The sequence below is a fragment of the Mus musculus genome, chromosome X, assembly GCF_000001635.26.
Source record: "Mus musculus strain C57BL/6J chromosome X, GRCm38.p6 C57BL/6J".
NCBI classification, from domain to species: Eukaryota; Metazoa; Chordata; class Mammalia; order Rodentia; family Muridae; genus Mus; species Mus musculus.
In genome coordinates this window covers 136,428,800-136,438,993 of record NC_000086.7, presented here as the reverse complement: position 1 = coordinate 136,438,993, position 10,194 = coordinate 136,428,800, and the positions used below count along the sequence as shown (strand labels likewise).

General features: G+C 42.2%; 1 non-coding gene across 1 annotated transcript; it reads left to right on the top strand.

Annotated features, from left to right (window-relative positions):
- Nucleotides 1–8,557: 8,557 nt before the first annotated feature.
- Nucleotides 8,558–8,629, top strand: n-TAtgc4. The gene has a single exon. It is a non-coding gene; the product is annotated as a tRNA-Ala (tRNA).
- The last annotated feature ends 1,565 nt before the right edge of the window (nucleotides 8,630–10,194 follow it).

Here is a 10,194-nt window from a genome sequence, read left to right as displayed (position 1 = left end):
GGGTTGGCCACTGAAAAGAGTGTTCACAAAGACCTCAGGTTTCCATGACAACCACAATGCTCCTTCCCTCTCTCTTCTTAGTTTACAGGAATGCTCTGCCCATCCCTCCCTTCCTTTCTCTCAAAGCAGAAGTCATTCCCCCTTGTTACCTATAACCTGAGAAAGCATGCCCACTAGGAAACTCCCACTGGCCTGAAAGCAGCGATTTGCTCAAGCTGTGATCAAAACATTCCTATAGACATGACCAGGCTGGACTCTCCAGACTATGTAGGTCTCCATGGAAATATCTCCAAGGTATAGAGCAACATTTTTGTCATATCATAGATGAGCTCTTTTATCATCGTGAGGAGGCTATGGAGGTCTCCACGGAAATGTGTTTTAGAGTAGAAAAAGACCCCGAGAGAGGAAAAGAAAAACCTTGTAGATGTTGGGAATTGAACCCAGGACACTGTGCCGGCAAGATCACTTTTTCCAATTTTGCCAGTTATGTGTGTAAAGTTGCCACAGGAAGATAAGGACCTACAGTTGGCACATTGGGAGCAATCATGACAATTCATGCTGCCATCTGCACCAAGATCCCTGGGGGGAGGCTCACTATCATCTTCCTCCCCGTTTTCCCATTCATGGTAGGCAATGCCTTAAAAGCCATCATTGCCATGGATACATCTGGGGTGATCCTGGGATGGAAACTTTTGACTATGAAGCTGCATCATGGCGAGGTCTCTTAGGATATAGTATATCATGTACTGTCATGAATTCATTTGGAAGAACAGGGAGCCTCTAGTGAAAGTCTGGTATAAAATAAGGACTAACAACCCCAAGAATGTAGATGGTTTAAGTGAAGCAAAGTAAGTCACTATGGTGGTGTGTCTGAACCTTGCTGCCTGGAAGGGTCTCAGCATTGGCTGCCCCAGTGTTGTAAATGTCCTCCGTACATGCCTGCTTAGCACATTATGGCATAGTTGTGAGATAAATGTTTGTAACTCTAAAAACTGAGTTACTGAATTAGCAATATGCTATCATATCTCAGAGCATCAAGGTTTCCTGCAACTTCCCAAACACACATCTATTCTCTTTTAAAATATGCATTTGTTTTCAGAGCTTGAAAAATTGTTTTCATTTTTTTTGGCAGACTGGTCATCTTCTTCCACAACTTTTCCACTCTCTATCACTTAATATGCTCTGGAGAGATTTCCTTAAGTTTTCCTCTTTCATTCAAAGTAAATTCACTTTTCCTCCCCTACAATATGCTAATTTTAACTTCCACTTGCTGTACTCCTCCAAGATCCACTCCCTAGTCCCTCTTATCTGGATCCACTGCCTTTCTGTCTCTCATTAAAAAACCACAGGCTTCTAAGTGATCACATCTAAACATAACAATGTGACTTAGAATAAGGTAAAACACAATTATCACCTAGAAGATGAACAAGACAACAGAAGAGAAGACCCCAAGTGTAGGCACAAGAATCAGAGACCCACCTATTCATATGCTCAGAGTTCCCATAATAAGACAAGCCTGAAAGCTATAATATATATATATATATACATGTATATATATATATATATATATATATATATATATATATATATATATATATATATACAGACTTCCTGGTGCAGGCCCTTTCCTTGCTGCTTCAGTATGTGTGAGTTCATATATGTTGAGTTGGATCGACAATATGCCAGATGGAAATCTATCTGCCTTTGGTTCCATGTTTACCACTCTTGGGCATATACATAAAAAAAAATTCATCTTACCAGCAGGACACCTGCTCAACCATGGTCATTCATTTATAACCATAAGTTGTAAACAAGTCAGATGTTCCTCAATAGAAGAATGGATAAAGTAAATGTGATTCATTTATAGGATAGAGAATTGTTCAGATGTTAAGCATCAATTAATTAATCACAAAATTTGGATGCCAATGGATGGAAGAGTACAAAATCTTCCAGAATGAGGTAACTTGGATGCAGAAAGATAAATGTGGTATAAATTTGCTTATTATGTGGTTTCAGTTAAATAAATAATAATAACCAAGGTACAATCTATAAACCCAGAGAGGTTCAGTATAGAAGAAGTGACTGGCGGACCCAGGAATTTCTCTGGGAGAGGAGAATAGAGTGGATGTTGTGGATGAATGGAGAAGGTGCAAGAATAGGAGGATCAGCTGCATTGGAAGAGGGGTAATGGCACTGAGGAAGAGAATGTGGGAGAGACAGAATCGATGGGGAGCTGAGAGGTGTTAAGGAGATTATTGCAGTAGAAATATTCTAAAATATATGAAGTCAATGCAAGAGTAATCTCCAGAGAGAGAGAGAGAGAGAGAGAGAGAGAGAGAGAGAGAGAGAGAGAGAGAGAGAATGAGAGGATTATCACCTGTCCATCTAGTATGACCAAACAAATCTTCCATACTGGGAATGTTTGAATCTAATAGAAATCTTGGCCAGAGTGGTCCCATGGATATCCCTCCCGCTAAACCCAGAATACTGCCAAGACAATAACTTGGTCTGTACAAGCTGACAGCAAGACCTCATTGCTCAAGGAAACACACACACACACACACACACACACACACACAGAGAGAGAGAGAGAGAGAGAGAGAGAGACCCCTCAGTGAACATGTAGAGGTCAATCTGGTGCCTACATAGAACCTTCACCCCTACATTCTAGTGTCTTAAGTACAGGGAAGTACTCTGCAAGCCAACAATAGAGAAATGCAAACATCATTACAGCCACAAATGTATGGATCTACATTGTGGTCCTGCCTGCAAAATATGCTAGGGCATCTGTGGCATAGTCCTGTGGGGGCAACAACCAACATCCGAAGTGACTTAAGTCCCACTCCAACAGATGGGACCTACACCTGACACTGCTTTGGTGACCAAGACCAGAGACTAGATAGCCTGGGGACCCAGGGTAAAAACCAAATACTACTGGTCTTAGGAAAGAAAAGGAGGAGGATAAAATGACTCCTAATGATGTTCTGCTAAATACATAGGTAAGCACTTTATTCAGAGAATAATGGTCAGAGAAGATTCTTCTTGCAGCTGATGGGAGTAAATACAGAGCCCAACAGCCAAACCTTTATTTTGAGCAAAATTAGTGTAGGTCAAATGCTAGGCAGACTACTCATCACCAACTGTCTTGAACTCTGCACTGACCTCTTGAGAAAACTGTACTAAGACCACAATTGATGCTGCTAGTCGGAGGATATGGCCCTGGCCTGGATGAATGGTTTGTAACTGTTTGCACTAGATTTACAGTTATCCAAGACTTAGTGAAATACTGAAGACTCTGGAATAGTGTTCAACAAAGAAGAGGCAACCCCTTTTCTTGATGGCCTGAGAAGTACTACAGTGACTGGTGCTAAGAGACAAGACTGTGAATGGTTTAAAACTAAAGCCTTCGCGATTCTGATTGGTGGTAAAAGGCAAGGCTGTGATTTTTTTCTAACAGATGGTGTAATTGGTCCCTGGATCCAACTCCTTTTTTTTCTATAGAATAAGGTTGTTCATGCTTGGCTGGAAGATATTCTCCTATACTGTGTGATCTGGTATTGCAGACGAGAAGAGGCTTCTCTGGTTTGGTCTTTCCTCTCCCTTTCAATAGCATTGTTGATGGTATGGAGGATGCACAGGCTGAGACTAGTCTGGTGGTTTACACTTGACATCATACTGTCATGCCTGGCAGCTTTCAAGAACAGAGGGAAAGCAAATCTGGCAAACACCAGCATTTGAAAGCCTACCTATCTACACACACTGATTTCTTTCATGGTGTAAGAGCAAGCCAGCCAGCCAGATGAGTGGTAGCATTTCCACTGTTTGAAAAATACCTCCATGAATCAGAGAATGAAACAGGGCAAAATCAGTCCACTAACTCTGGACATAAACACTGCAGTGTGTTTACTGAAATGTGAAATATTCTTAAGTATTAAACAAGAAAAAGTGGTGTACTTTACAGAGTCTGATAGCACTTCTGAAAATACTGATAATGTGTGTCGATTTGTACTAAAAGGTACACTAGAGAAACTAAGTCCAAACAGAGAGGCAAGCACTAAGAAGAAAAGGGATGCTGAGCCCTTTACTGATACCAGATCAAGTGGCCAGACTCTCCTAACTGTTGTATATCAGGTCATTAAGGGTTTGTTTTACTCAAGCATGGCTATGAAGAGAAACAACCCAGGCAGAATCCTTGTTCATTTCATCTTTATTACATCCCTTAACAAATACTGATTCCAGAAAGAAAAAAATCAGCAAATCCTCTTGAGGTTCTTACTCTGACAGATAATGAGACTTTAAAGAGATAATGAAAACTCAAGGACAATATTTTTTTAATATTTCATGTGTTATTTTACGTGTATGAGTATTTTACCTTCACATATTCCTCTTTTATGCCTGGTGCTTGCATAGGTCGGAAGGAGGTGTCAGATCCCCAGGAACTGGAGTTATGGGAGTTTACGATCTTCCATATGGGTGGTCAGAATTGCACAAGGATTTTCTGCAAGAGTCCTCTTTACCACTTCGCCATCTCCCCAGCTTCTCAAGAACAATGTCATTATAGTTTAATAGGAAAACACTAATGAGTCAGGAGCTCTTTTTCTGGCAGAAGACCCAGGTTTGGTTCCCAGCATCCACCAGGGGGCTCACAGCCATGCACAACTCCAGTTCCAGGGGATCTGATGCCTTTTCTGACCTCTTTGGATACCAGGCAACCGTGTGGTACAGAGACATATATGCAGACAACATACTCACACAGATGAAATTAAATAAACAAATCTAAGGTGGGAAACCAAGGTGAAAAAGAAAGCCCTAGGGATACCTCCCTAGCTGTATTTCCCATCAGCTGTCTTTGGGGAAATAATGAAGCATAAAAGGAGAAGAAGCTATTCTTTATAAACAAAGCCAGCATGGATATCAGCTGCATGATTGACAGGCAGCCACTGGGTAGGGAGGTGAATTTTAGAGACTGACCCACACAGGATTACATAAGCAAAAAGTATTCGTGTGAGCACACCTAGAGAAGAGATAGAAGAAAAGGAAAAGTTAGAGTTTAGGTGATGATTCAGAAAAGTGGACAGACTTAGGAGCAAGACTGCAGCTCTGTGAGAGACTGCAGGAAGAGCAGGGGTTATGGGAAGAAGGAAAAGCACATGGCCCCATAAAATGGCACTTACTCCCTATTTGCTGTCGAATGCCTTAAAGTGGATCCCCTCCTCAGGCCAGGTGCTTGGCTGACAGAATTCATTATTAACTCCTATGTGGAGAGAAGGTGGCTTGTCTCCTCTCAGAGGGAGATTTCATTCTTTTAACAAGGAGGCAGCAGCCTTCCATTAAGAAGGCTTCAAGGCTACTGTGAATAGTACCACACCAAAGACTTACACTACTCACCCAAGCACAAATGCCAGTTTCTTGTTTACAGCTTGTTAATCAAGGAAGCCAGACATCATTTGTGTTTGCCTGGGTTTCACATGAGAAAGCCTTCATTTCCTTATTCAGAATCCTATTTATGTTTATTTACTTTGCAGCCCCTGTTTCCCTTTCTGCTCAGGTGGGAAGGTGTCCTGGGTCTCAGAAGGTCAGGTACCACACAGCTCTGATAGGAGAAATTATCCCAACGGAAGGGCATCCTGAGATACCAGAGCCCAGGAACCATACAGCTTTGAGGTGGGACAGTGTCCTCAACAGGACAATCCTCAGGTTATCCTAATTTTAAGTGAAAATTCTGACCAAAAGCCTCCAAACCCTGAGCACTCTGAAACTTTCACAAAAAGTTTATCTGAAGTCTCTCAACGGGACCAGCTGCGGGTTATGCGAATTTTAGGGAAAATGTCTGTCCAAAAGCCACCAATTGTTTTAACCCTCCAATTACTGATACTAGAGACTTCAGTGTTGTATACAGTTTGTCTCTGAGTCCCCCCAATCCACCCTCCACCCCACCCACCCACCCACCCCCCACCCCACCCCCACCACAAGTTTCCATCCTCCTCCAGCCAGTGGCAAGATATGCAGACAGCTCCTTTCTGTGCTGTGTCTGCAGCAACCAGGGGCTCATTGCCCCTCTCCCAGCTTTAGAATGGCACTCCCCATAAAACCCCCTTAATGAGGACATTGTAAAGAGGCATCCTCCCCACATTTGTGTCTCCAAAACCCAACCCTTCTGCTGATAAGCAGCAGAACTGCAGGTGCCTGTCCTTGAGATCTTAGAGAAATAACAAGCTCAGAGGAGACCATGGATTAAAAGGTAAACCGAGGTCAGGTTACTCAGACAGTTACGACTAGCCATAAAATTAGTCCATGTAAAGACACCCATTAACCCCACTCCTGCTTCAGTACTATCCCACCAAATGATTACAGCCCTCTACTCCCCTTTGACACTATTTCTAACTATACTGTATATAAACGCAATGTTTTCTGGACTCAGGGTCTCTTGCCAGCATTCACACAGTGAGTGCTAGGTGAGTGATCTGAGTTTAAATAATAAAAAACTCTTTTTTCGAGTTGCAGCAGACTTCACAATTCTTGAGCTCTTCTGTGTTCCCTGTGGACTAAGGGCACAACACAATCTTAGAGTACTCGGGAATTTTCAAAGTTTATCTGCAGCCCCTCAACAGAACCAACTGCAGGTTATCCTAATTGTAAGTGAAACATCAAAACAAAAGTCTCCAACGTTAGAGCACTCTGAAACTTGCACAAAGGTCATCTACAACCCCGCAACCCCATCCCCAGGTTATGCTAATTTCAGGTGAGAAGTCAGAATCAAAGCCTCCAATCCCTGAGCACTGTGAAACATTTGCAGTTTATCTACATCCCCCAGCAGGACCGTCTGGAGGTTATGATAATTTTATGTGAAATGTCTGGCCAAAAGCCTCCAATCTTACTCTGAAACTTTCACAAAGTTTATCTCAGCCTCTCAACTTGACTATCTCCAGATTCTAGAAACATTAGGTGAAAAGTCAGAGCAGAAACCACCAATCCCTGAGCACTCTGAAACATTTACAAAGTTTACCACCAATCCCTGAGCACTCTGAAACATTTACAAAGTTTACCTGAAGCCCCTTGGTACGATAATCCCCAGGTCCTGCTAATTTTAAGTGAAAATTCTGATCAAAAGCCACCAATCCCTGTGCACTCTGAAACTTGAACAAAGTTTACCTGCAGCCCCTCATCAGGATCATTCTCTGCGCATGCTCATTTTAGCTGAAAGTCTGAACAGAAGCCACCAATCCCTGAGCACTGGGAAACTTTTACAAAGTTTATCTACAGCCTCTCAATATGGCAATCCCCCGATTATGCTAAGTTTACAAGTAAAGTCTGAACAAACCTATATTGCCTCTCGATAGGACCCGCCTCGGTTTTGCTAATTTTAGATGAAACATTTGAACAAAGGTTCAAATCCTTTGATCCCTAAGCCTGAAAACCCATCAATTCATCAATAGGAAAATCTTCAAACTGGACTTGAAATCTCACCAATCCTTACTTACCCTGGAAAGCTATCTGGAACGCTCTCCTGGCAAAGAAACCCTTTGTATTGAATATGTCTGCTCAGTTTTGGTCTGGCAGCCCCATCCTGGGAGCAGTGTCCACCTTTGACTGTCTTGGTCCTTCCGTCAGCATCTTGGACCCTCCCAGTGGATTTCGATTATATGTGCTGCTTTATGTGACTTAAGAAATCAAGAAGTGGTAATAAGAAGAGAGGATAGGATGAGAGGAGCTTGGCTAAGGCTCTTGAGCTCCTCAGCCCAGCTGAGGTATCTTCCTTGCTGAGGAATCTCCTACCCAGACACCTTCCCATATAAGCAGAAAGGCCAACAGGGGCTTAATTTCCTTTCTGAGGTATCCTTCGTTTTGTCATTGTTTGCTATCCAACAAGTTAGCTTTTATGCCTTCAAAATAACTCTGCACCCTGGATTTCAGTGATTCACAATGCCGAATATCTGATCCAAATACACAGCCTGTGAATCCAGTAGAGAAGAAAAAAAGGCTTCTCGAGAGATCCTATAAGCTAGGGGGACGAAAGCACACAAGCGTTTCCTCCAGGGACAAGATCAAGGCACTTGTCTTGTATGCTTCTCAGCTTGACACTGTTTAAATTTCAAGGTTCAGCCTTCCTCAGTACTTTTCTAAATCCATAGTTTTGCTGAAGAAATAAGTTAAAACTGTATCTGAGCAGCCGTTGGGGTCTCGGTCTCAGCTCGCGGTAGCTACTGCCAAAGGGAGGCACAAGCCTGAAGGCAGCCGCGTCTTCCCAACCCCTGCCTCACCATGGCCTGATCTTAACTAACCCTGCAGAAACACATTATAATTAATTTGACATGATACTCTCAGTTTACTAGAGGTCTGCTATGTTTTGCAGAGTACAAAACTTCTTATTAATATTTTTTTCATTGAAAATAGATTCTCCTCTCATAAACGAAATAACATAAAGATCCCATAAAAATCCTAAAGTGGAAATCATAAATCATCTACAAAGATGTTATGCAAATCCTTTCAGGCTGTATGAATGCAGCTTCAGACATTGTGGATTCATATGGGCTGAGATCAAGTACTGTGCAGGAGTGGGGATGTAGCTCAGTGGTAGAGCACATGCTTTGCATGTATGGGGTCCTGGGTTCGATTCCCGGCATCTCCAATGTATTCTATATTTTCTAGTTTTGTTTCTTCACAAGATGTCTTAGACGTTAGCTTTCTGTTATGAGGGTATATATGCATAGGTAAATATTGGATACAGTGCTCATCTATGGCCATGGCAACAATGTTCATCTATAATTGTGACAACATTGCCATGGGATCTCCATAGTCTGGTGAGTACAGCGTGGTCATTCCTCCAGGAAGATGTCTTGTTCACAGTTTAAGGGAAGCTCTGCTTTCAGGCTGGTGGTAGTTTCCTAGTGGGTATGCTTTCTCAGGTGATAGATAACAAGCATGAATGTGTCTGCTTTGAGAGAAAGGAAGGGAGGGCTGGCCAGAGCATTCTTAGTTACTGAGAAGAAAGGGGAAGAGCTTTGTGGTTGTCATGGAAACCTGGGGGTTTTTGTGGACACTCTTTTTCAATGGCTACCTAATGGATGTAGTGCAAGCTGCATTCTCTGTAGCCAAGCTTATGGGTTCCCGGAGGTGAGCACGTGAATCTCCCTGAGGGTGGGAAGACAGATGCCGGGATCCCGGACCCACGTAGGCCCACTTCGGGATTTGTGGCCAGTGTGTGGCTAGCAGAAGGAGAGAGATTCCTGACCATTCTACCTCCTCAAAGGTTTCTGCACTAGGGTACACTGGAGCCATTGCCAGGGCATTCTGGGAAGTGGAGGGAGGAGGGGGGGATGGGACAGAATATAGTGTGCACTTCCTGGTCCCTACTTTCCACTTTGTAAATCAGGGATGAGAAGTAGAACATTGCTAGTAAAGCCTAAACAGTAGTCAATAATTGCCCCGTATAGATGTTTAAGATGATTATTTACATACGCAGTTGGTTAGAGGACCCTCTTTTCTTTTTCTTTTCTTTCCTTTTATTTTTTTTTCCAACTTTCGGTTTTCTTTTGTTTTGAGACTGCATTTCATGATCCTCCTACCTCAGCTTCCTGCTGACAAGATTACAACTGTGGGACGCTGTGTGCTTTGGATTAATCGGAAATTTTAAGTTGCCATCTTTTGTGGTACCCACTCTGCCGCGTGACCCTGATTCTCCACAGAAGCCCCTGCCATGCTGCTCTCTGCACAGCTACTGTCTTAATGTCGCTAGCAAATCTCTTATGAAATGAATAGTTTTATTCAGTGTCCCAGTGCACAAGGGTACTGACGTCTTTTTTGCATTTTTCTATTTCTGTTTTCTGTATGACTTTTGGAAGCTTTTCTGCACGTTTCATAGAATTGGCTTTGGATTTGAACATTTCAAACCATTCCCCTAGCCATGGATTTAAATCATCTCATTTTTTTAACCTGTGGAAATTTTTAGATTTCTAAGAATTTCACCTTCTCCATTTCTCCAATTTTGGTTTTTATTTGGTGTCTTGTGTGTGAAATCTTCACATAGAACCTAGTGACAGGGATTTTCTTCTATGTATTCTGTTAAGGATTATATAGCCTTATTTTTTATAAAAATGTTTTTGTATATGATACATATTTAAATCCTAATTTATATTTGTTTTTGTAATATTTATTAATTTGTTTTATGTGACTAATCTACCTTCATGTACACCA